The 27,276-nt window shown below is 40.0% G+C and overlaps 3 protein-coding genes across 9 annotated transcripts in view; 2 read left to right on the forward strand and 1 right to left on the reverse strand.

Moving 5' to 3' along the window:
* The window catches only part of TXLNB (taxilin beta), a 150,038-nt gene that overhangs the window by 97,309 nt on the left and 25,453 nt on the right, over positions 1 to 27,276 (reverse strand). The window lies entirely within an intron of this gene.
* LOC149462920 (endogenous murine leukemia virus Env polyprotein from Emv-2 locus-like) overlaps positions 3,532 to 27,276 on the forward strand; it is a 126,974-nt gene continuing 103,229 nt past the window's right edge. Inside the window, exon 1 of the mRNA XM_089676267.1 lies at positions 3,532 to 3,617. The gene's annotated coding sequence lies outside the window, so the exon portion shown is untranslated. The remainder of the gene's footprint in view (positions 3,618 to 27,276) is intronic.
* The window catches only part of LOC149462921 (uncharacterized), a 383,187-nt gene continuing 380,477 nt past the window's right edge, over positions 24,567 to 27,276 (forward strand). For 2 of the 6 annotated variants that reach the window (XM_089676272.1, XM_089676270.1), the window contains exon 1: positions 24,579 to 24,904. The gene's annotated coding sequence lies outside the window, so the exon portion shown is untranslated. Of the gene's footprint in view, positions 24,905 to 27,276 lie in introns of all 6 variants that reach the window. The other 4 variants (XM_089676268.1, XM_089676271.1, XR_016312557.1 and 1 more) reach the window with 4 other exon arrangements.

Here is a 27,276-nt window from a genome sequence, read left to right on the forward strand (position 1 = left end):
CAGAATCATAGCTGATATCATAACTCATTGATATATGCCAACGTGTTTAGCAGTTCACATCTGCTTCATTAGGGACATCACAGGACACAGCATCAATAATAACCCATTTGCTGCTGATTCCTGAGAGGGTGCTATATGTGTGGTTTAAAGAACCCTACCCCCAGAGATGGTAATAGGGGACACTGGGCCAGAGAAAGGGGAGGCAAAGCAGAAGAAAGCTGCTAGCACCTGTGTAATCCCAAAGAGCTGCTGTATGTTCAGAGGTGGAGGCCAACATTCACACCCAGATCTAGGCTGAATATGAGAATCTCCGATCACAAGGTAGACCCACAGTGGCAACTGGGTTATTATTATTATACAGGATTTATATAGCGCCAACAGTTTGCTCAGCGCTTTACAATATAACGGGAGACAATACAGCAACAATACAGTTCAATACAAGAGGGTTATGAGGGCCCTGCTCCTTGAAGCTTACAATCTAAGAGGGAGGAGCTAGTGGTACATAGGGTAGTAACTGTGGGGGATGGACTGGTAAGAGGAGTAGAAGATTCCATTATTAGCTGAGGGCAGGATAGTCTTCACTGAAGAGATTGCCTAAAAGTGAGCAGAGTAGGCGATAGTCTGATACATTGGGGTAGAGAGTTCCAGAGGATAGGGGAAGCTCTGGAGAAGTCCTGGAGACGAACATGGGAGGAGGAGACAAGGGAGCTAGAGAGCAGGAGATCGTGCGAGGAGCGGAGAGTACGGTTTGGGTGATATTTAGAGACAAGATTGGTGATGTAATTTGGGGCAGAGTTATAAATGGGTTATTAACAGATGCTGTGTCATCGTGATGTCCCTGATGAAGCCGATGTAAACTGTGAAATGTGTCGGCATATATCAACGGGATACGATACCAGTTATGATTTTGTATGGTTTTATGAAACTTTATGTATAAAATTTATGAATTTTATATGGTGGCTATGTAACTCTTCACCAGTTTTAGTTTTATCAAATTATGCTGTGTATTAGTACGGTGCCTTAAAAGTCCTCTTTACGTTGAGGGTATTTCCCTCTTTTCCTGTCTTTGTCTTGCAATATTGGGATGTGGCACCATATATTCATTTCCTGAGATATGGTCGTTTTGATTTGTCTGTCTATAATGATGTTTCAAGTAATAGATCTGTTTGTGATTAGGGGTAAGTCAAAAATACCTGGGTTTGATTCGAGGCAGGTTTCAGGAAGCATTATTAAAGTTCAGGTGAGAATCCAAACCCCATTGAAGTCAATGGAAGCCAAATGTTAAAAATTAGTACTATTCATTTTCTAGGCTAATAGGCAAGTGATTATCAAATAAATGAAATGGGGGCTGGGCACTTCCCTGTGGAGCATATACCAAAGCCAAAAATTCAGTTTGGCATGGAACAGCAATTTTAATGCTTAAAGTGAAACATTACAAATGCAAAATTAATTTAACCGCTTCCATTCAGGGCACCTTTACCCCCTTCCTGCCCAGGCCATTTTTCAGGTTTCAGCGCTCTCACACTTTGAATGACAATTGCGCGGTCATACAACACTGTACCCAAGCTAAAATTTTATTATTTTCTTCACAGAAGAGCAAAAATTTGCAAATAAATAATTGTTCTTCATAAATTTAGACCAACATGTATTCTACTACATGTCTTTGGTGAAAATAACCCAAATTAGGATGTATTATTTAGTCTGTAGGAAGTTATAGAGTTCATAAACTATGGTATGTATATCTGAAAATTGATCAATCCTGAAGTACTGACGGCCAATCTAATTTCTTGAGGTCCAAGAATGTCAGAACAGTACAGATATCCCCCAAATGACCCCTTTTTGCAAAGTAGACAGTCCGACGTACTTCATATGAGGCATTGCGAGTTTTTTGAAGTTGTAATTTTTTTGTCATAATTTTTCGGAAAATGAAAAAATTTAAACAACTATTTTCACAATTTTTTTTACATACTGTCACCAGTGCAGTACAGTGTCAGAATATAACTGGCATGGCGGTGATCAGGGACACTGACTGGTGACAGTATGAAAAAAAAAATTCTCTTTTTTTTTCAATTTTTTTCAGTTTTTTCAATTATTTTTTGTATTTTTTATTACATTTTTTTCTCTTTTTTTAAGATTTTTTTTCATATTACACTATGATCAAAGTAGTATAATGTTGCCATAGTAACATTGTGCTACTTTGGGGAAGTGATCAGTATTTTTTTTTTACACAATTTGATTGCTTATAGGAAAGAATTTCTTTGCTATAAGCAAGCATTTAACTGAATGAAATTGATTCATTCAGGGTTTTTTTGTTGTCATTAACTGTGATTGGCCACGGCTAAGCACATGACACAGATGGGCTGTGATTGGCCCAACCTGAGCATGTGATTGCTGTGACCGTTCACAGCTAGACACACTTGTATACAATGGATGGCATGAAAGGAAGCCATCCATTGTATACAACTGTCATGTGAGCTGCTGTGATTGGTCACAGCAGGTCACATGGTCCTGGCAACGGGGCCGGTACACAGATCTGTCATCAGCCGTGTCCGAAGTACACGGACGGTGACAGATCTCGCCACAGTGCAGCCCTGCGGGCATGTGCAATGCGCAATCCAGGAAGGACGTCATATGACACTCTCCTGGAGGTCTATAATGAAATGACAGCCGGGCGGCAAGAGGTTAATAAGCACACATCTGTCCCGGGATCCAGCGATGTACTCACCTGCACAGTCCCTTCTCTCCTTCTGTCCTCCACGGCGCCGGCATCTCAAGGGTGGGCACCGGGCTGTGACAGCTTGCGTCTTCACAGCCTGGTGCCCACTGCGCATGCGTGAGTGGCGCCGCGCCTCCTGATTGGTCCGACAGTCTCCTGGGACCTGTGAAAGTTCCCAGGAGACTGTGGGAGCAAGGAGGGGGCCGAACGTCCGGCTCACTTTGCCTCGGCAAACTAAGCCAGAAGTGGGAGTGGGTACCTGTCAAAACTAGGCATCTGCTGCCCCCCAAAAGGCAAATAAGCAGAGCTTCCGCTTTTGAGTGGAACTCCGCTGTAAGTGCAACTTTACAATAGAGTTCATAGGAGAAATCAATCCAGATTCAGACTTTAATTGATTCCATATTGTGAGGCAATAAGATACGAACTTATCAATGTAAATAACTTTTAGACAGGAAGGTGAGGAGAGTGGAATAATTTATGTCCTTAGGTCAATAGGAATTCTCATTCAATGAAGCCTGTGGTTTCTGGTCGAAGTTGTGGCTTCTGCAAGGATGAGAAATGATCTGACCCTTGTGATTTTGGAATTTATAATGGTTAGGAGTTTTGATTGCCTAATTTCACAGAGGACCTATATTATAATTATTACCATATACGTAAAAACAAGCTTTACTTACAGCAGTCCATTTCTCTCTTAATCATCTATGTATATAGAGTGAGCCAGACATTTCAAGCTGATTTTAGTATTTTACTATATGCATGTAAGCTGGTAATTTCTTTTGCTCTCTTTTTTTGTTTCAGATAAATATCATAAATGTTTCCATCACTGCAATCTTGTGTACTCCTAGAATCATTTATGATGACGTTTTCATCTAAATAAGAAGACGTATGTCATAGTATTTGGGTAAGTGCTAGCAATGATTGATAAAAAAGACAGTATCTCACATGGCATACAAGCAGTTTGATGGATGATACATATATAATCTGACATTGTTTCATGGCAAGAGTCAAGTAACAGGAAGCATTTTAATTTTCCAGTTTATAGATAACAAGGAGGAAGATAAGGTGTCCTTTTCCAAAGTAGGAATTGCTACAAAATGAAAGTGGTTCTTCAGTCTATTTTGACAAAACTAAAAGTCAGCACCTGCAAAAACTGTAGCTGCTGACTTTTGATAAACAGGCACTCAGTGGTGTATTTAGTTCTTGTGCTGCCCTAGGCAACAATAAAATTGGGCACGCCCCCAAAACCCGCCAATCACTCACACCACCCTGGCACTGCCATGCCACTCTCTGCCAATCACCCCCTCACCATCCCGCTCGCAGAGAGAGAGACTTATGCAGGCCATACATGGGTCGAATTGCGAACAAATTTTCTTTAGAAAATCAGAAATTTTGTGCATTTTGTAATCCGATGGTGGCACCATTGATTTTGAAATTTGACCAACCATGCCTTCAGTTTCAGATGTTGCTACAGAAAATAATTTTTGTTCTTTCCAGCTCACAATTCACACTCATTTCTTTTTTGATTATATTTCTCACACGATTCTCCCATCATTGATTAGAAATTTGTTAGTTTTTAAAAAAATTTCCAACATGTCTGATCACTTAAATTCGATGGTCAAATGAAAATCAACCGATGCTGTGGACCACTAATGATACAAAAGGAAAATTCTTAGAAAAGATCGGCATTCGACCCATGTATGGCCAGCTTTAGTCAAGCACTAACCTTAACCTCTAAGCCCAGTGTCTCCCTTGTGCAGGAAGCTTACACCCTCCAGCAGCGCACACAGGGGCGGACTGACCATTTGGAAACTTGGGCACTGCCCGAGGACCCGGGGTCAGTAAGGGGCCCCATGAGATGCCCCAGGTACCTTTTTCATAGGCTTTTTTGAGTTTGGGCAAGGACACAGGGGCTCCATGATCCCCTATTGCCCGGGGGCCCCATGAGTTGTCAGTCCACCCCTGAGTGCCCAGCCTCCTTGGATTCCATGGCGGAGCTTCACCAGGTCCCCATCCCTGCCACATGTGCCCTTTCTTTTGGGGGTGGTGCTGCCCCCCTGAATATTGGCACCCTCGGCAAATGCCTTGTTTGCCTTGTGGCAAATACATCGCTGCCAGGGATCCAGCGCTGTCTTCACCAGAGCCGATTTCTTCACCGGTCTTCAGTCCCCGGCACAGGCATCATTACTGTGAGCAGCATACATGAGCCGCTCTGTGTTTAGTGAATGGTCCTGCAGCCTTCTGGGACCTGTGATTTGTAGTTTGGGGAGGGGGGGATCCCAGCAGAAGTGGGAGTGGGTACCTCTCAAAACCAGGTACCCGCTGCCCCCCCCCCCAAAAAAAAATGTGCCAAAAAGTAAAGAGGAGGAAGGGCGGAGGAGGAAGAGTGGAATTTCACCTTTTAGGTGAAGTTCCGCTTTAAGGCCTCTTCCAATTAAAGTGTTACTAAACCCTCAACAGTAAATCAGTCTGTATATGCAGTAGGAAATGCTTGTTATACTCACTGTGGAACTCAAGGGGTTAATCCTCTGCATTGTTTAAAATGCAATTTGATCCTGATTTCTCTGATCCTCCCCTTCTTCCAGGGCCCCCCCTCTTATCTCCTGACAAGACATATCATGTGGAGACACTCTGCACATGCTCAGTTTGGTGTGTATTGTTAGCTTTTTTTTTTTCTTGGGAGAGTGCATGTGATCAGCACAGGGCCAATCAGCACTGTCCAGACAGAGGGTCAGGGGATCTGCATCCTCCTAGAGCACTCCTACAAGCTTTAACTAGTGCTCTGCTGGACACTGATAGAAGTCAGAACTGCTGGTGAGAAAAAGTATTTAGCAGTTTATATTTACTAAAATAATAGCATTTCCATGTTCTGTGTACTGTGGGAGAACCTATATAGTGAGTGTAGAGCAGGGTTTCCTAACCGTTTTTCAGTCAAGGCACCCTTTAAAATTATGGATAGTCTCAAGGCACCCCAATCTAAAATGCAAAAAAACTATTCTACACACATCCAGTACACCCAACGTTAGAGGTGATTTATTCTTCCAAAGCAAATTACACCTTTGCACACTGGTACTGACTAGTATTCTACTGTGTCTCTTTGTTTCTCTCCCTCATCCTGCTAATGTGACCCCAGTGCTGACAAAGAGGGGCAGGGGAGGGCCAAACAAGGATGATGTGCATACACCCCATGTCATCCTTATCAACTGATGATGTCATTGGTTGTTAGGATGCTGGCAGGTAGAAGGTCATAAAAGTGCACAATGAAAACCTGTGGCTTTGTGTACTAACAGGTAGGATTGATCCACTTGCTGGCTTGTATACAATTTTTGGGCTTTTTGCCAAGGCACCCCTGAAGAAGCCTGAAGGCACCCCAGGGTGCCTGTGCGCCCTGGTTGAGAAAGGCTGGTGTAGGGTCCTGGATTTAGTATCACTTTAAGCTGGACACACAGTACATGCATCCAATTTCAGCTGACTGTGAATTGGCAGAAATCTGCCTGTTGGCTGAACCAAAGTAAATTTTTCAATGAACTGGTCAAAGGACCCAGGTTTAAAATTGTTGGCTGAACAGCTCCTGTATGCAGTATATCAGATGCAACCACTGTACAGGCATACTGACAGCCAGCTGTAAAAATACTCTAGCCAGGGGAAGGAAATAGCAAGCTGTAGGAAATGTGTCCATCTGGGCTGTTAGAGTGGAAGGAAGAATCTGTTAGATTTGTTTTGCATAGCTTGCAGGTTTAAACATGACAGAGAAGGCATATTCTTCTAGTAGCATTATAGACTACGGTCAATATTAGGGGCACTTTTGGAACAGTTGGTTGTAAATCATTACATATACCCAGTGGAGTGACTGGTCTCAGGTCATACACAGAGATGATACAAAGCCTATAAAGTTGTATCTGTTTATCTGCAGCCAGCTCTTCTCCACAGCCATTCAAAGTCCAGAATTTATACAGCTTGCCTGATATTTCAGAAAGCAGGGGGTGGAGAGCTGAAGTTATACTCAGTGAGGAGAGCTGAGAGCTGATTGGAGGGAATAGACACCCCCCTTCCCCTTTCCTACATGGAGCACACAGTAACTGAGAATAAGCTGTCAATCACAGGCTGTGTGCTGAAGGTCCTTCACCTGTCACTTTTTTATCGCTTGGTGTCAGGAAAACTTGTCAGAAGGGACTCATGCAGATAGCAGAGGAATAAGGCACCAGACAGAAATGACAATTACTCCTCTGGATTGAGACAAGTACACACTATAGAGGGATATACTTTGTTCATATTTCATGTCTGAGGTTTACAACAACTTTAGTTTTCCAGCTAGATGACCTTTTAGGGTTTGGAATCAGCAAGCTGGGCATGGCCGGATCTAGGGGGGTGCCAGGGTGGGCTTTCCCCCCCCCATATTTTATCTGTGCTCACCCCTCAAATTTTATCTGTGCCCACCCCCAATGCCAACCCAAACCTGCCACTATACTGTCCTAACCTGCCACTATGCTGCCCTAACCTGATACTATACATCACTAATCTGATACTATACATCACTAATCTGATACTTTACCACCCTAGCTTGACACTAAACTGTCCTTGACTGACACTATACTGATCGCAGTTCTTGGTTGTTTGGGGAGGAGGAGCTCTGCTGTCTGTGCCCAGGCTGTTTGCAGTGAAGGGATGGGAGAAGGAGCTGTGCCACATCCTTTGCTCTGCCAGCAGTGACCCCTGTTTTCTGCCCAGCCAGCAGTGACCCCTCTCTTCTGCCATGCCAACAGTGACCCCTGTCTTCTGCCATGCCAATAGTGACCCCTGTTTTCTGCCCTGCCAGCAGTGACCCCTGTCCTCTGCCATGCCAACAGTGACCCCTGTCTTCTGCCATGCCAATAGTGACCCCTGTTTTCTGCCCTGCCAGCAGTGACCCCTGTCCTCTGCCATGCCAACAGTGACCCCTGTCTTCTGCCATGCCAATAGTGACCCCTGTTTTCTGCCCTGCCAGCAGTGACCCCTGTCCTCTGCCATGCCAACAGTGACCCCTGTTTTCTGCCATGCCAGCAGTGACCCCTGTCTTCTGCCCAGCCAGCAGTGACCCCTGTCTTCTGCCCTGCCAGCAGTGACCCCTGTTTTTTGCCCTGCCAGCAGTGACCCCTGTCCTCTGCCCTGCCAGCAGTGACCCCTGTCCTCTGCCCTGCTGACCTCCCATCTTTTGCCCCCTGACATTTTTTACTGCACCCCCACATTGGACAGGCTAGATCCAGCCCTGAAGCTGGGTCACGTTTCAAATGGAAATTCGTTATACAGGCGATTAGCAACACATTTGTTTTTTAATCATAAATCTTTTATGTCTTTTGTAATGTCTAGCTAAGGATTTTGGGTAATGAATATGGGCAAAGTAGGTCTCCTGAAATAATCTTTCATGTGCTGCTAATTTTGGAAAGCTTTCTTCTATTTGTTTGAGATATTAAACCCTTTCACATTATGTGAGAGGATTATGTAGCTCATTATGGTTTAAAAGGGGTTTGCTAATGAAAAACTATCCAAAACAGTGAAAGAAGAAAAAGAATAAAGAGGGCTATGGTAAAGATTATTCCCAGTCTTAAAATAAAAACAAAAAGGTGTTTAATATGAGAGCAATTTGCTGTCAGTAACCATAAAACCAGGATCCATAAAAAAAGTAATAACAGTTAAGTTCCAAGTTTAGAAACCAAACAATATACCGAGAGCAGTAAAGTAGCAATGCCTCAATCTGCAGCAGACTGAGCACACTAAATAAACATTGGAATATATTATTGAAAGAATAAATAGATGCAGATTTTTAAATTTAGAGTTCACCTTTACCAAAAAACTGCAGATAAAGGACATCTGTAGATAAAAACAAACTGTGTAGCTTTGAACAAATCTGAATAATGTCTGCTGGGCCCCACGCACAGCTCTGCTCTCTGTACAGACTATGTTCAGCACTGAATGGTATTACTACTACATGTACACAGAGGCGTAGCTGGGGGGGCAGGGGGGTACATATGTACCCGGGCGCCAAGGTACAGGGGCGCCAAAATGAGGCTTACGACCAGGGGTGTATTTGCTGCGTGGCAAACAAGGCGTTTGCCTAGGGCGGCACTTTTTAGGGGGGCGGCGCGGTGCTGCTGCCCCCCCTTCCAACGGAAGGGACACTTAGTACAGGGGCGGGCTGCTGTGTCTTACCCGGCTCCGTGTCCCAGTCCCACAACGATCCAGTCCAGGAGGTGCTGCTGGAGGAGGGGTAGAGAGATCCGCAGGTCCGGTGTCTTCTTTTCCCTGGACGCGATGTGTGGGCGGGATGACATGCCGCCCCTGTCATCTGGCCACACCCTCAGGATCACTGGACAGCCTATGGCAGCTTGTACTTCTCTCTGCAAGCTCCGCCTCCTCACTGGTGATTGGGCACCAGAACTGTAGCTCAGGAAAGGCACACAGGTGGCCAATCACACAGGCGGAGCTTGGAGAGGAGGAGCCGAGTGGCAACGTGAAGATCGAGTGAGGGAGCGGCCGGAGCAAGTGAAGAAAACAGCTGACCAGTAAGTGTGCCGTGCAGATGGTGCTGCTGCAACCAGGTATGCTGGCTGTGGATGGGAGAGGGAAAGAGCCTAGGCTGGAGCAAGGGTCAGCAAGGTAAGTGTCCTTGGTGTCAAAGGGAGGAATAGTGCCCCATCATTGGTGTCACTGATGTGATTAAACGGGGAGGGGGGCTGGGGCACCAATTTTATAGTTCGTCCCCGGGCGCAAAATATCCTAGCTACACCTCTGCATGTACAAGGTCATATGTGAGTTCAACTTTTAAGTATTGACATACTAGACCAATATTGAATTTTTTTGGTGCCTCCTTAAAATTAAAACATAAAATTGTATGTTAGTGCAAATAAAAAAAGTATCACGGACAGTACTCAATTGTTTTGGTGCCTCCTGAAATTAGCTTTTCCCATAGAGCACGGGTGTCAAACTGGCGGCCCTCCAGCTGTTGCCAAACTACAAGTCCCATGAGGCATTGCGAGATTGACAGTTACAAGCATGACTCAGAAAGGCAGAGGCATGATGGGACTTATAGTTTCACAACAGCTGGAGGGCCGCCAGTTTGACACCCCTGCCATAGAAGGTTAGCAAGAAACTCCGAATGTGGATTCAATAGGGATGAGCGAGCAAAATTTTGTTGAAGTAGGGGCAAAACGTGATAGGAAAAAAGCCAACATTTTCCTTATTTACAAGGTGCATTTTGTGGTGGGGGTAGGGTAGTTGCGGTTCATTCCTTTTTTTGTGTATTTGATAACTATTGATAAACTGTTGATTTCATATTTTTATGTTATTCTTTTCACTGTCTGTTCTTTTTTTCTGTGAAAAATTGTAAAATATTGAGGGATCTTTTGACACAAGCACAGGTGGCAGGCCACTCGTACAGACACAATGACGTTCTTGTAGGTCTGCAGTGGTTCAGGGTACACTCCCCCCCGACAACTCTCTCTGTGATTGGACATAGTGGGATTTTGTCAGCAGGTTTGAGCCAACGATTCATGCTGATCGCTTATGTCCCATCACAGCCCAGAGCTCTGTGATGACAAACAACACAGAGCTCTGAACAGAGGGAACGATTAGACGTGTAGCACAAAAAATTTGTTTCGTTTTGGATCAATATATTAAGTTACTAATTTTGTTTTGTTGCATTTGTAGCAAAATTTGTTTCGTTTCATTTCATTATGTTTATTCGTTTGCGATTGGATTCAAATTTTTACAATGGATTGGAAGTATTTGAATCAAATTCAAATCGAAAATATCAAGTCGATCTAAATTCATTATGAAGAATAGCTGGTCTTGTTCTATTCAAAATGAGAATTTCGGGAGATGGCTATATTCTTTCTATTCAGTTCTGTTCTGTTCTATTCTATTATAATCTATTCTATCTTTTTTAATCAATTCTTTTATTGTTTATTCTATTCTTTTCTATTCTATTCTGTTCTATTACTTTATATTATATTGCTTTATTTTCTATGCTATTCTTTTATTTTCTATTCTTTTCTATTCTACTTTGTTGTGTTTTACTCTATTCTTTTCAATTCTATTCTGTTTTATTCTATTCTGCTCTTTTCAAATTCAAATTTTTATTCTATTCTATTGGAAACTTGAATTCTGAAGACAGCTATGTTCTTTCTATTGAATTCTACTCTATTCTATTTGAAATTTGATTTCCAGAAGATGACTATATTCTGCCTATTCTACTCTATTCTATTTTTTATTTTCTGTTGTATGCTTTTCTATTCTATTCTTTTATTGTCTATTCTATTCTTTTATATTCTATTACTTTCCATTTTATTATATTCTAATCCTTTCCATTCTATTCTATTATGTTTTATTCTATTCTATTTTTTTATTTGAATTTTGGAAAATGGTTATATTCTCTTTTCTAATCAGTTTTTTCAATTCTATTCTTTTTTATTCTATTCTATTCTTTTGTTTTCTATTCTATTCTATTCTTTTTTAAATTCGAGTTTTGGAAGACGGCTATATTTTATTCTATTTGAAATTTGAATTTCAAAATTAGAAATTCAAAATGTTTAAAGACGTCTATATTCTTTCTATTTTATTTTATTCTATTCGAAAATCAAATTTTGATAATTGAATTTTGGAAGACTGCTATTTTCGTTCTATTTTATTCTATTTTTTCTATTCTGTTCTATTCTTTTTTATTCTATTTGTTATGTTCTATTCTGTTCCTTTTTATTCTATTCTTTTCTATTTTATTCCTTTATTTTCTATTCTTTTCTATTCTATTCTTAACAAAATTTGAATTTTGGAAGACAGCTATATTTTAATTCTCAAATCAGCAATATGTTTACATTTCAAATTTGTTTTGAATTTGCTTTGCTTTTTTAATTTGTTTCGAGTTTGATTTGAATAATTTGTTACTTTGAACAAAATTTTGTTTCGTTTTTTCAGATTCATTTAAATTTGTCACTATTGTAATTCCAAAATTCGGATACATCCGAATCTCCAAATAATGAAAATTTCATCAGAATTTTGATTTGGAACTAAACGAACTGCCCATGTTTAGAACCAATCTGTTTGTTTTTTCTTCTTGCAAAGCAGGGAGAAGGAACAAGCAGATATTTAGTAAAAAGCATTGTTAGGCACACTGTTAACCCTTTGATTGCCCCTAGATGTTAGCCAACCAGTGTCATTAGTACAGTGACAGTGTACAGTATTATCACTGTTCACTATATTAGAGTCACTGGTGATGTCAGTGTCAGTCTGTAGTGTACCTCCCAGCCAGCGTCAGTTAGTGTCAGATTGCCTTCCGCACTATCACAGTCCCAATATAAGTCACTGATCACCATCATTACAAGTATAAAAAAAAAATTCCAGTATTTTCTGTATACCATCATTTTTAGACACCATAACTTTCATGCAAATCATCAATATACACTTATTGGGATTTTGATTTTTAAAGACATATAGCAGAATACATTTTGGCCTAAATCTACAAATTACATTTTTTTTGGATATGTTTTTATAGCAGAAAGTAAAAAATAATGTTTTTTTTTCAAAATTATCGGTCATTTTTTGTTTATATAATAAAAATACCACCAAAAGAAATTTTTATTTGTGTGAAAATAAAATGTTTTTTTTTAACTTTTTTTCATTTGTTGCATGCTTGCGCACTTACCAGTTACACTAGTGGAGTGTTAAAGAGCAAAAAATGGCCTGGTCATGAAGGAAGTAAAACCTTCCAGAGAGCAAGTGGTTAAAGCCCATTGTAGCCTTAAAGCAGAATAACCCATTGAAAAATATTATAAAACCAGATTTTGTTGAAATATGCAGTTTCAATCGAGAGACTTGGATCTGATGGCAGATTTTTGGATCTGATTCAGGTACTTCTACTGCTTGTATTTAAAATACATGTATTGATGCTTCCGTGATTACAGGGGTGCATTAATACCTGTTTTTTTATATCTACCTAGAGTTTAGTTTAACCCTTTTGCTGCCATGAATGTCACTCGGCCGCTCTAAATGCTGAAAAATGTAACTCCCCTCTACAATGTGTCTCAGGCTCCCCTGTCACTTCTAGGCGCTGGTGTTACATCTTAACAGGTGTGAGGATGGAGAGTGATGGGAGATCAGTGGATCCGTATTTGCTAATCTTCCCTTTGAAGAAATGCCCAGCTCTGGATAGGGCAGAAGGTAATCGAACACAGTCTGTGTCAATTGGCTTCAATGGAGTGCAGGAGGGACATTAGGGGTCTAAAAGTTAACCTGTCATCTGCACTATGCTATCACGTAAGTGGCCTTACCAGCTCCCTTGTGAGATGTTATAAAAAAGAAAAAAAAAATTTAAAATGTAAAATGTAATTAAATAAAAAATAAAACTCTCAAATTCTAAAATGCACATAAAAACGCAAATGAGCATTTCGGGTGTGCTTGAATACAAAATCGAAGATTACACATTTTGCCATGCATGCTGGAGGGAGAACAATACGTTTAGGGTCATCATTCACTGTTTATTCTAAATTGCTGAGCTGTAAACGCATTTAAATCATCAACTATTGACAATTTTGGGTACCATAATTTTTTTAAAACTTTACATATTTTGTATTTACTTGATGTAACCTATATGAGTGTATGTTGTGTTGAAAATATAGATGTGATAGACCGTAGTGCAAATATTGTGTGACAAAAACATTTTATTCTACAGGGTATCTGCTTTCAGCAAACATATAATAATTTGACGGTTTTGAGTAATCTTCAAGCCTGAAATGTAAATTTTAATATGTGTGTAACGAATGGAAAAGAATTTACCCTGTCAAAATATGGAAAGAAAATATTTGATTTATTACTTTTTCATTGCTATTTCTGTGATAATCTATTTATGTAATATTTTAAGAATAAACAAAGATCCTGGTGGAGAAAAGTATTACATCTGATAAATCACTCCATATGTTCTCATCATTTATCAATTTGTGAAAATATAGTATTTTTTTTTAAAGAGTAAATAATAGTCTTGTTACAAATATTTGTGTAATAATCCAGACTTCAAAATCTCATGCTAGTCATGACAGTAGTAGTACTTTTCTGTTTCAGTCTCTGCTATGAATAGATTTGTACAAGTACATCTTTATACAGTGCAATGAAGACAATATTTTTCTTAGAACAGTCTTCAAATGAAGAATCATTATTCAGGCAGTCTATATCTTGATAGAATAAAGCAAAATAACAGATACAGTATGGTGCTCGATGATGACAGTTTATTTTAAAGTGTTAAGCAATTAATTTAATATTATTCCTTTACTCAGGGGCGTATTTACCACAAGGCAAACAAGGCACTTGCCTAGGGCAGCATTTTCCAGGGGGGCAGCACCTCCCCCCAGAAGAAGGGATGAAAGAAAGGACATGCGTACCATGCAGGGGCGGACTGACAACTCATGGGGCTCCCGGGCAATAGGGGACCCCTGTGTCCTTGCCCAAACTCAAAAAAGCCTATGAAAAGGTACCAGGGGCATCTCATGGGGCCCCCTACTGACCCCGGGCCCTCAGGCAGTGCCCGAGTTTCCAAATGGTCAGTCCACCCCTGGTACCATGGGTACCAGGTGGGATCCGAGAGAGGCTGCGGGCTGCTTGATGGTGTATGTAGAACTTGACTTTCGTTCCCGGGGATGTCCGGAACTGTGAAGATGAGTGTCTTTCTCTCTATCACCATGGTAGGGGGTTATGGAAAGCTCTCCCAGGTGGGGGGCAGGGGTGTTGTTGTTCAATGTCAGACTCTCTCCATGGGAAGGGGAAGGGGGGGAATGTTGGTCAGTGTCTGTGGGGGCAGACAATTTTTGTTTTGCCTAGGGCAGCACAAAACCTAAATACACCACTGCCTTTACCACTGATAAATGGTGCAGAAAGAGAAAAAAAACACTTACCTGCTGATATGTTTTATTCTACTTAAACATTAGCTAGTCTCGCAATAGGTGTGTTAGTTGTAATAGTAATAGCTAGTAATAGTAAAAACTAGTAATAGCTGTATTAGTTCTGGTGACAACTGTCCAAATTAAATCTCCCCCTCCCCACTTTGAGGAGAATTCTTACTTCATGTTCTCTGTTTTGTAATAACCCCAGTATTTCTATGGTGAACAGCCTGTGATGTACTAATGCCCACCGGTGTGCAAGGGCCAGCCGTGTCATTTTGGTGGGTATTATGTATATATAACAAGTACCAAGGTTTTAGCAATACTACTCTATGGTCTCTTATTGTTCTATTCCTACTATCCCAGAGGAATTCTTGCAAATTTTGCTTTGATTGGATGTGTTTGGAAAGTGGAAGTGGGCCCTGGGAGGGATCTTACATATATGTTCAAGCGTTCTTGTGTTTAGAGATCTTGTTAAACTGGTAAGGAGGTGGCATTTCTGGCTATTTGGTCACCTGGGAGCGCTGCATGCTGAGGTCATGGCATAAAATATTTATATTTTAAATAGAGCATCCTTTCTGGGCCATACTTGGACAATGGGAGTGGCCTTTTTCTGTTTATTCATTTTTTCACATTTTTTTTTAATGTAAAATAGTTTATGAATTTTTGGTCACACTGGGGTTGATTTACTACAACTGGAGTGTGCAAAATATGGTGCAGCTCTGCATAGAATCCAGTCGGCTTCCAGGTTTTTTTTGTCAAAGCTTAATTGAACAAACTGAAGTTAGAAGCTGATTGGCTACCATGACCAGCTGCAGCAGATTTTGCACTCTCTAGTTTTAGTAAATCAACCCCACTGTGTAATACATGAAACATAATGAAAGTGCTACTGCCCTCATGGATATAATCAACAATGACAAATAACCATTTGCAGCAGTCATAATTGTAAACTAATAAACACAACATTAAAAATAAATACCATATGGACCGCGCATAAATAGTGCAAATATGAAGTGCTCTGTGACAATATCTGAAAAAACAATATGGACACTGATATTGATTGTTCAGTCTCAATAATAAAAAATAAAGTGCAAAGTGCTGTGATTCTTGATTGTGAACTCCGTGTACAGTAACAGGTACTCCACTGTGCTCAGACTGGTGCCCCACATGGATTTACATTCACTGTCATCCCGTGACCACCTATCTCTAGGATGGTCATTTGCGCTTTTGGGACTCTCCCAGTGTGCAGTGTTGCTAATGGTAACCAGTTGTTCCTCCAAAAATGCTAAGTCAAAGCCAACTCTCTCCTCTCCTCCACAAGCAAAATAAGTATGTACTCAAGATGTAATTTGCACCAACTCTAGAATACATGCCTATTTTGCCTGTGGAGGAGAGGAGAGAGTTGGCTTTGACTTAGCATTTTTGGGGGAACAACTGGTTACCATTAGCAACACTGCACACTGGGAGAGTCCCAAAAGCGCAAAAGACCATCCTAGAGATAGGTGGTCACGGGATGACGGTGAGTGTAAACCCCACTGTGTAGTTTATTGATTTTCAAGGTAGGAATACATATTGGTTTCTAGTCAAATAATATGTTTTCACAAGTATAAATTGGTGATGAGATATCATAATTAGTAACTGTTTGGTATAGTAATATAAGAGTTTGTGCATCTTTTTTATTTAAATATTATTTGTAGCAATACAAACCAGACAGATATTCTAACTCTTCGCTATGCCACTCAAACCAGCATGCATATACTTTCTTGCACTGCACTATAAAGCAGCAGCAGAATCAACCTTTGGCTATCTTGTTCTTAGCAATGACCTTTGAGTTTGGGTAAAATTAGTGTTCGACTTGAACACTGCATATCTGCTGTTCAGGAAAATGGCGAACTATTCCAAACATTTTTCCACCATAGCAATAATTGCCAATAATGCTTTCTGGCCTCTGAACTGTGGTCAGGTGGCTTGTAAGAGCCAATCATGGGGTTTTATCAACTTGCCAGCCCCCTCCATAAGGGCTCGTTCACACTTGGCTGTTTTACCAACGCATGCCAAACGCCCCTATAGTGTTTGGCAAGCGTTGGTCCGACGTTTGCGGAGCGGTTTTTAACGCTCCACAAACGCTCCGCAAACGCCGCTCCGGCACCATAGACTAGAATAGGAGGCTTCAACGCCTCCTGACTCGACCAGAGGTGTCTGTTTTACCACGACGCGACGCAAATGCTCCCATTAGAACAGCACCATGTGCTGTAATGTGCAGAATTGACAGAGGTGTTAGGGAAGCGGTAAAAACACTTCCCAAATGCCTCTCTGCCACCTGCATACAATGCTAGTGTGAACGTAGCCTAAAGATTCAATATTCCAATTTGCTCAGCATGTGGATTAGAAAGGTAAAGCTGACAGAAGACTGGGAAAGTTAGGTGTACCTGCAGGTGCTTCACTGCTATAAAAGGTCCGTCTATGTTTCCATGCAGTCACAATCACACAAACAGTGTGTTGTATGGCCGTCTGGCTGATTACAGGTATATTTTAGAGTTTTAACAGGGGAAGTTGGAAACTGGAGCTGATAGCTGAAAAAACATATTTCTGTCAAAGACACACTCAAAGTACTAGTGGTCATGTATGTGGATGGTGGTCAAGCATTATAGCAGATCAGGGAGTCACAAATACTCAAATTATTCATTGCAATATTGTTTTTTTTCTGGGAATAAATTAAAATCTGATTTCTAGATTTTAACAAAGATGCTGGGGGGTCCTGTTCAGATTGGGGCTTGAGCACAAATAAATCAATCTGGGAATACACTCACTACAATATGTGAGTGTTTTTTTCTGAGAATAAATGAATGAAAACATAATGTGTATTTATATATTTAAAACAATGTTGGTGGTCCTGTTGAGTTGAGCGCTAATAAATAATAACGGCAACATATTTGATTCAATATTTGGAGTGTTTTTTTCAGGGAATGAATGAAACTGTATTGTTTATTTCCAGATTTAAACATGGCTCTTGGTGGTTCTATTCAAATTGGGGCCTAAGCACATCTGGAAACACTCTCTACAATATTTGGGGTGTTTTTTTAGGGAATAAATTAAATGGTAATGGTAAAGTGTATTTCCAGATTTCAACCTGCTTGTTGGGGGTCCTATTCAATTTGAGGCTTGAGTGCAAATAAATCAAATATGGTACAATAAATAGGGTGTTGTTTCTGGGAATAACTGATACTGTAATGTTGATTTCTATATTTAAAGATGGCTAGTGTTGGTCCTTTTCAAAATGAAGCTGGATTGAAAATACATTCATATTGGAAATTGACTCAATACAATATTCAGGATGTTTTTCTGGGAATAAACAATACTTAATATCGATTTCCACAGTTATGAATGACTGTTGGCAGTCCTATTCAAAATGGGGATAGAGGTAAATAAATCAATATTGGGAATGTATTTTGGGAATGTGACCAATACAATATTTGATTTTTTTTTCTGGGATTAAACAGTAGTTTAATGTTGATATCAAAAGGTACAAATGGCTGTTGGTGGTCATATTCAAACTGGGGCTTGAGCAGAGATATATAAATATCTGAAACTAATACTGTATATGGGGTGTTTTTTGCTGGGAATAAATGATAATGTAATGTTGATTTCAAAAGGCCTTAGTGGCCATACAATCTTTTCTGGGCTTTTTTGTTATAATAAATGACACTGTAATGTTGATTCTAAATTTTCTAATTTCTGTTGTTGGTTTTTTATAAATAGGGGGCTAGTACTAATAGGATTTATACTACAAACATAGCCAATATATTGTGTTTGTGGGACTTTTTTCTGGGAATAAAGCACATTCTAATGTTGATTTCTAGATTTTACAATGGCTGTGGGGGGACCTGTTTAAAAATGGTGCTTCCTACAAAAATTTTTTATAGTGTGTACGTATTGCAAATGAGGCAGAGGTTATGCCAGTTGGGGTTCAAGGGGTCGAGAAGGTCCTGCATTGGTAAATTTAAAAAAAGTTTCCAAACCATATGATTTACTCTTCAAAGTGAGTAGTGGACCCCTGAGACTATTGGGGTTCCAGCCATTTCATTTTCTTTCAAATTCTTCAGTTAAAAAATTAACAATGAATTAGACAAAAACAATAATATAACAAGTTGTCTATTAACTGATGTTTTCATTCGGGTTTCACACAACTTTTAACCAAGTTTCACCCATTTTCTGGTAGAAACTTACGGGAAAATTGGTATATTTTGTATAAATCTGGGGTGACAACATTATAAACTACATAGTCCTTAAAATTTAATTTTTACATATTCCTGTAAATGATCAGCTTGATATGAATAATGTTATTAGTGTGTTAATGTTTTAAAATTATAATTATATATGTACATAGGGACAGCCATATTGCACACAGGTTTTCTTTCCCTGCTTTGCAGTGCCAAACAATGTTTGTGCTGTACAGCTCCTTTTTAGGCCCCTTGTGCATGGGGCCGTCCAGCTACAGTGTATCCCTCCTGGTGTTTAAGTGTGCCTGGGAAGGACAGGTGCAGTATCCTGCCCCATTGCAGACAGCCTGTCAAAGCACAGTTGTGTTCAAAATAATAGCAGTCAGACATCACTAACCTGATCAATCACTGTTTTTGGTAGAAATGATATTTCTACATGGCAAATAATTTACTAGCAGGTGTAGTAGAGTAATAGAAATCCAACAGACCCAACAGTCATGACATGCATGCTGCTGATTCTGTGTAATTGAATCACTAATTGAAAGGGGCATGTTCAAAATAATTGCAGTGTGGAGTTCTATTAGTGAGGTCATTCATTCTTTGAAAAACAGGTGGCAATTATTGCCCTTATTTAAGGAAGGAAGGCAGCAAATGTTGTACATGCTGGTTACAGTGCATTCTGAGGAAAATGGGTCGTTCCAGACATCGTTCAGAAGAACAGCGTACCTTGATTAAAAAGTTGATTGGAGAGGGGAAAACATATAAAGAAGTGCAGAAAATGATAGGCTGCTCAGCTAAAATGATCGCAAATGCTTTAAAATGGCAACTAAAACCTGAAAGACATGGAACAAAAAAGAGAAAAACTACCATTCAAATGGATAGAAGAATAGCCAAAATGGCAAGGACTCAGCCAACAATCAGGAAGATCAAAGAAGGTCTAAAGTTACCTGTGAGTACTGTTACAATTAGAAGACGCCTATGTGAAGCCAAACTATCTGCAAGAAGCCCCCGCAAAGTCCCACTGTTGAAAAAAAGACATGTGCTGAAGAGGTTACAATTTGCCAAAGAGCACATTGACTGGCCTAAAGAGAAATGGCGCAACATTTTGTGGACTGATGAAAGTAAGATTGTTCTTTTTGGGTCTAGTGGCCGGAGACAGTTTGTCAGATGACCCCCAAACACTGAATTCAAGCCACAGTACGCTGTGAAGACAGTGAAGCATGGTTGCACAAGCATCATGATATGGGGATGTTTCTCATACTACGGTGTTGGGCCTATTTATCGCATACCAGGGATCATGGATCACTTTGAATACATCAGAATACTTGAAGAGGTCATGCTGTCTTATGCTGAAGAGGAAATGCCCTTGAAATGGGTGTTCCAACAAGACAACGACCTCAAACACCCAAGTAAACGTGCAACATCTTGGTTCCAGACCAACAAGATTGACGTTATGGAGTGGCCAGCCCAATCCCCGGATCTTAATCCAATAGAAAACGTGTGGGGTGACATCAAAAATGCAGTTTCTGAGGCAAAACCAAGAAATAGAGAAGAACTGTGGAATGTAGTCCAATCATCCTGGGCTGGAATACCTGTTCACAGGTGCCAGAAGTTGGTTGACTCCATGCAACACAGATGTACAGCAGTTCTCAGAAACAGTGCTTATACCACTAAATATTCATTAAGTGATTCAAAGGAAAGCAGAATCGTCAAACATTTTTCAGTTTATATAGTGAATGTTTGAGTTTGTAAAGAAGAATACAAACACTGCTATTTTTTTGAACAGTCTAATATTCACTTTTCTTCAATTTTTTAGAGGAACAACACAAATTTGACATATTTTTTTTCATGTTTTGATTTGGAATAGAATGTGTAGTGTTCCCAATGCATTTGTGTGTATGGAAATAAAAGCTATTAGAAGGATTTTGAGCTTTAGTCACTTTTTTTCAACACACTGCTATTATTTTGAACACAACTGTATATGGTAAGCTGCAATTGGACAGGGCTGAAGTGGTGTCGGTATTTAGGGCCCTGTACATTCAAGAACAAAGGTCCAGAATGCAGAAGATCTGCATGTGCAAGGGGCCTTACAATGTCTTTGGGTCAGCCAGCTGATTAAAAAAAATGGAAAACTCATACAAATGAGCGCAGAGAGGCCACTCCAGGTGGAAACATGTGAACAGTTAATCATGAGCTCACCACTGCTGCCTTGTTAATCATATGCATGATGAAGAGAACTGGAAAAAAAGGCGCTGTGGAAAATGCTCTCAGACAAGCACCTTAGTGGAGGTGCATCTTTATTGGGTGAGATAAAGTAGCAAGTATAATAAAATTAACCAGCCTGAAGTGGACAGTGTGATTCCAATGGACGGCCCGTCCGCTCTGAGGGGAGCTGAGATCAAAGAATGCTCCTGTCGGCTTCAAATCACGTGGTGTCAGCGTACCAGCGTCCTGGGTGGTGTCACCATGGCAAACGAAGGCAGTGTCCGGCGTTGGCTTCAGCTGGGAGCATATGTGGGGTTACCAAGACGACATGTTTCGCGCAGTTGCGCTTTGTCAAGTCTCCAAGGAGACTTGACAAAGCGCAACTGCGCGAAACATGTCGAATGAACACATTCATTTTGTTCACTAACTTTCCACCTCTATTCTTTGATTAAATCCACCCCAATGAACAGTTTAGTCAGGACTATACCGTATAATGTGCAACACGTTATATATAGTAGAGTTCAGCAGTATATATCATACAGCACAGTGTCAAGTTCACAGGACAAGAGTGTGTGATGTACAGAACAGAGTATAAAGTGCAGCTGTCAGCAGCATGTACCATACAAAACAGCGTATATTTATAGAGGTGTGGATGTGACTGATCAGAAACAACAAAAATACCCCCCCCCCCCGAGCGATTGGTAGTCCTTCCTTTTGCAAAGTATTATTAGTAAATGGTAGTAAAAATCCTGTGCTGTTATATCACTGGTGACTATAAAGTGGTTGCTATGCTTGACAGTGCCTGCATAGATTTGAAGCCAAGTGGTAAATGAATCTTTCTTTTGGTATGTCCAAGGGCAGTCCTGCAGGATCCATGACAATTGGGGCTTCTGGTGATAGGCTGAAGCAGGGTGCTAATCTGAGTGAGGTATTTGTGAACACAACCATAAACTCTACAGGCATGGGGATCTATATAACTGTAACCTCTCTGAGCTAGCATCTCTGTCCAGATAATAGATGTTGGCCCAGGGCCGATGCTGCCATCCTTCTAATGATAAAATTCATTGTCAGGAGGTAATATCTCCATGTTTTTCACTTACACATTACTTAGCATGCACATACTTAACATGAACAAAATATATATGGACAGCAAGCATGTAAAATGTGAAAATCATATCAAAACTTACTTTAACCCCTTGGTGCCAACCATACGCAAATATGCGGCCCCACTGGACTGGTTTTTTTTCCATGGGGCTCCAAATTTGTGTACTTGTCTTTGCGCTGGCAGAGTGCTGCATGGCATACTCCCAGCACAGAGTTTGGGGTTTCACTGAGAGCCCCAGGTCCCGTAGTAACTAACAGGACCCAGAACTCCAGATTCTGGGTCACCTGATCTCTCTGATAGTCTCTGATTGTGCATATATTGCAGCAAGTGCAGGCAAAATCATTTACATGTATATCATTTTGCCTGTTCGGGCTGAGGGGGGTGCCATGCATCCCCCCCCCCCCTCAGAACCACTGTAAACCCTGGATACTCAGTACTTGGGGACCAGTGATCATGTGATTGCTATGCAATCACATGATCACAATGTCAACAAAGCTGTTATGAATTAACTCATTCATAACAGCTGTGTTGACTATGCTGTGATTAGCTCACCACTATCACACAGTACCTGGGTCAATCACAGTACCCTGTACCATGTGATTAGCTGTAGCCAATCACAGATCATTAGTGATCACAGCGGTGATGAATGGTTAACTCATTCATGACAGTTGAAAACTTTGCTTATAATGATCCTACAATGAAAAAATCCCTGATCACCCTCTCCGAGTAGTACAGTGTTACTATGGTAACACTGAACTACTCTGATGAAAGTATGTAAAAACATAATAAAGAATGAAAATAAAATTATAAAAAAATGTAAAAAATGTTTAAAAATTGAATACATTTTTTTTTAAAATACTGTCACCAGTAAGTGTTCCTGATCACTGCTATATCCGTCAAATGATGATGCTGTACTGCACTGGTGACAAAATGTAAAAAAATTATTGTGAAACAATTTCTTAATTTTCCAAAAAAATTGTGCCCAAAAAAAATACAACTTAAAAATACTCACCTTACCTCTTATTAAATGCCTCAGACTGTCTAGGTTCCAAAAAGGGGTCATTTGGAGGGAATTTGTACTGTCCTGGCATTTTAGGACCACAAGAAATGAGATGAAATGAGGCCGTCAGTACATCATGATCAAATGTACTGTATATACCATAGTTTGTAGACACAATAACTTTCACACAAACCAATTAATATACACTTATTGGGATTCGTTTTCCCACAGATATGTAGCATAATGTATTTTGACCTGAATTTATGGCGAAATTTGAATTTATTGGATGTTTTATGACAGAAAGTAGAAAATATTGTTTTGGTTTATTTTTTTTTAATTCTCATTCTTTTTTCGTATGTATCGCAAAAAGATTAAAACCCCCCAGTAGTGATCAAATACCACCAAATAAAAACTTTATTTATGTGAAAAAAATGATAAAAAGTTAATTTATCATTTCATTTACAGTATTGCATGACATACAATTGCAAGTTAAAGTAGTACAGTACTGAATAGCAAAGAATTCTCTGGTCATGAAGGGGGTAACCTTCCAGAGGTCAAGTGGTTATTACTCTCACAGGATAGTGTTGATCTTTACATTTTTTTTAGAATACCTGTGCTGACAAAAATATCTGGGTTGCCATTGTCAACCTTTCCATTTGAAAATACTTAGCTGTCATACTGATCCAGTGACTTTAAATCGTTCTCCTTGATCGGGTGTTCTGGCCTCTCTATAATATCATTGGTGCATGATTGTTCTGGATCATTAACTTAATACAAACAGCAAGACAACTAACAATTTTAAAAGTAGATTAGCAATGGCAGCCCATGTAAATTTTCAGTACAGGCTTTCTTCAAAGGAAACATGTCATGAATGAAATGTAGGCTGCCACTACTGACCTCCTTATGAAAATGGTAGTGCCCTGCCTGTCATGCTGATGCTTTAGATTCAAGAACTGTCACTGATGTGATACATGCAGGTCAGGTGCTGTGCTGTCATGATGATGCTTTGGCTTCAGTCACTAAACCAGAACAAGTATTGAGATAGAATTCTGACTTTTGCCTAACTTTCATTTGCTGCTTCCTTGTTTTGGGTCAATGACCCCGATGTACTGAAGGAAGACACCAGGCAGCTAGCTTTTCAGGAGGTCAGTAGTGGAAACTCATCTATTTCTCTTTTCATAGGTGTACTTTACATCATGTAAAGATATCATATTTATTATGGCAGGAGCCAAATAAACTCTACTGAAAGGAAATCTGTTATTGATAAAACACAGGAACCACCATTGCTGACCTTTCGTAATGTAGCACCCTCCTACTTAGGCTTCTAGGATGTTAGGTAAATTTAGCCTTTTTAGCTCCCCTGTAGTCATTGGAGTAGTGGTTGATTTCTTTGGACTGTTCTGGGTTTCACAAGCTGCAGGTTTGATTGCTTTCTGTTGTCTTCCAGAAAGTTCTGGGACATAGGAGTGGAGCAAAGCAAATAGGCATCATGAATATTTATGTTGCTGCAGCCAATCTCTGGAGAGGTACTGAGCTGTAGGACAGCAGAGTCTTTCTGTCCAAGGGATTCCACCTTTTTGGGTAGTGGTGGTGGGAGTGTTTTACCCCCTACATCCAACCAGTCTGCTGTTTCAAGTGGCTGTTCATCAATGTCCCAGCTGTGGTAGAGCCAGGGGGCCTACATCTGAGATGGTATCGAACATTCTGAGACTTCATCTAAGGATCCAGTCTGTATAGCTTTTACTGGAAGGTACCTGGAGGAAGGTGAGTGGACACAGCTGTTCCCCTGGCCTTGTGAGTACTGCTTTTCTGCAAGATCCTAGTGTACTGTTGAGATTGCTGGGCCTCATAGTTGTGACTGTGAACTATTGGGATTGCTAGCCTTCATAGTTCCTCTCCTAAGAAGTATATACTGACCAGTTCCTTTTAGTTTTGGCAAAAGACTTTTAGATAAGTAGTTCCTTCCCTGAGAGGTACATACAGAACATTAGTCTCCTCTAGTTTCTAGACCCTGCTAAATTGGCCCTAGTATGTGTATGTATGAATGTAAGTTAGGGACCTTAGATTGTACACCCCTTGAGGGTTGGGGACTGATGTGAATGTATAATATATAAATATGTAAAGTGCTGCGTAAATTGACAGTGCTATATAAGTACCTGAAATAAATAATTTTATATTTAATTAAAATGTAAATATATTAAATATATGTAGTTGTGAAAACTAATATTAAATACACAGCTGCTGTAATATATTACATACACCGTAACACCTTGCATACCATATATGACTATATATATTTTTTGTTTCATAACACTATTTATTTTTGCTTAATTTAACAATCATAATGACTTTATTTGATATATATTTAATTAGGCGGAATGCTTCCTTATGTGAATGCATTTGCCTTTTCAAGGCTGCTCAGTAAACAAAGGAGAGGCTGTTTTTGTCATGGTTAGGAATTGTGTATCTTGCAAGCAAAGATATTTATAGCTACAGCAGGAACAACTGTTCAACCTGTGATCCAAAGCCAGCTATGGCAACAGAAACATCACAGTCACATCAAGTATAAATATACATAAGTGTACACAGTGTTGATCAACCTTGTTAAAACATCTAAATGACAGTAAGCACGGGAGCGCCAAATGGTTTATATATTAACAACAGTGTTTACAGTACATATTATAAAACAAATATGTACATTGATTATTTGGTACAGAAATCACAACTGCATTTAGATTTATTCATTCTTTTGTAGACCTTCATTACTCTGAAAACTGAAAAAGCAGCAAAAATACTCAGATTTATACAGTATCTGGTAATAAATATACTAAGCACAGAGCAAAAATGGGTGCACATACGTTTGACTTTTATATATGATATAGAAGCTTATTAAATAAGCTGAAGCTATGTACACTTGGAATGCCCAATCAGTTTCAAGGTTAAGCTCTTGAATTTCCAGCGCTGTTTTAACATGGCACTGGGATATTGGTCATTTTGTTAGCTCCTGACCTTCTGATGCTTTCACAGGCCACTCCATAGGAGCTCGCTGTAAAAGCTAGAGTAAACACAGCCCTTCCATATTGTGTTTATGTGCAATGTGCGGCAATGCCACTGGTGACATCACTGCACTTTCCACTTTTACTAGCCTCTCCATACAGCAGCACCTCACTGCTATAAGTACCTTTCGCAGGCTGATTGCATCTAGCAATAGATTAGATGACTAATGGCAGCATTGAATTTGGGGGGGGGGGGGTCTGGATAAATTCTGATGGAAAAACAGTAAACTGAACAGGAAAAAATAAAAATAAAAATATATATGTATATATATACAGTATGTATAGATATATATATACACTGTATTGCCAAAAGTATTGGGACACCCCACCAAATCATTGGATTCAGGTGTTCCAATCACTCCCATGGCCACAGGTGTATAAAATAGATTAGATGACTAATAGCAGCACTGAATTTGGGGGGGGGGGGGGTCTGGATCAATTCTGATGGAAAAACAGTAAACTGAACAGGAAATAAAAAATAAATATTTTATATATATATATATATATATATATATATATATATATATGTATATATATATACACACACTATATTGCCAAAAGTATTGGGCCAGCCCTCCACCCTCCAAATCATTGGACTCAGGTGTTTCAATCACCTCCATGGCCACAGGTGTATAAAATCAAGCATGAAGACTGCTTCTACAAAGAATGAAAGCATGGGTCACTCTCAGGAGTTCAGAGAATGCAAGCATGGTACCGTGATAGTCTGCCACCTGTACAGTAAGTCCATCCATGAAATTTCCTTGCTACTAAATATTCTACGGTCAACTGTTAGTAGTATTATAAAAAGTGGAAACTACTGGGAACAATAGCAACTCAGCCACGAAGTGGTAGGCTATGTAAAATGACAGAGCGGGTTCAGTGCATGCTGAAGCACACAGTGCGCAGAAGTCGCCAACTGTCTGCAGAGTCAATAGCTAAAGACCTCCAAACTTCATGTGGCCTTCTGATTAGCACAACAACAGTGCATAGAGAGCTTCATGGAATGGGTTTCCATGGCTGAGCAGCTGCATCCAAGCCTTACATCACCAAGTGCAATGCAAAGTGTCCGATGCAGTGGTG

Source organism: Staurois parvus, unplaced genomic scaffold, assembly GCF_062004578.1.
Source record: "Staurois parvus isolate SC_StPar_1 unplaced genomic scaffold, SC_StPar_1.0 ptg000165l, whole genome shotgun sequence".
Lineage (NCBI taxonomy): Eukaryota > Metazoa > Chordata > Amphibia > Anura > Ranidae > Staurois > Staurois parvus.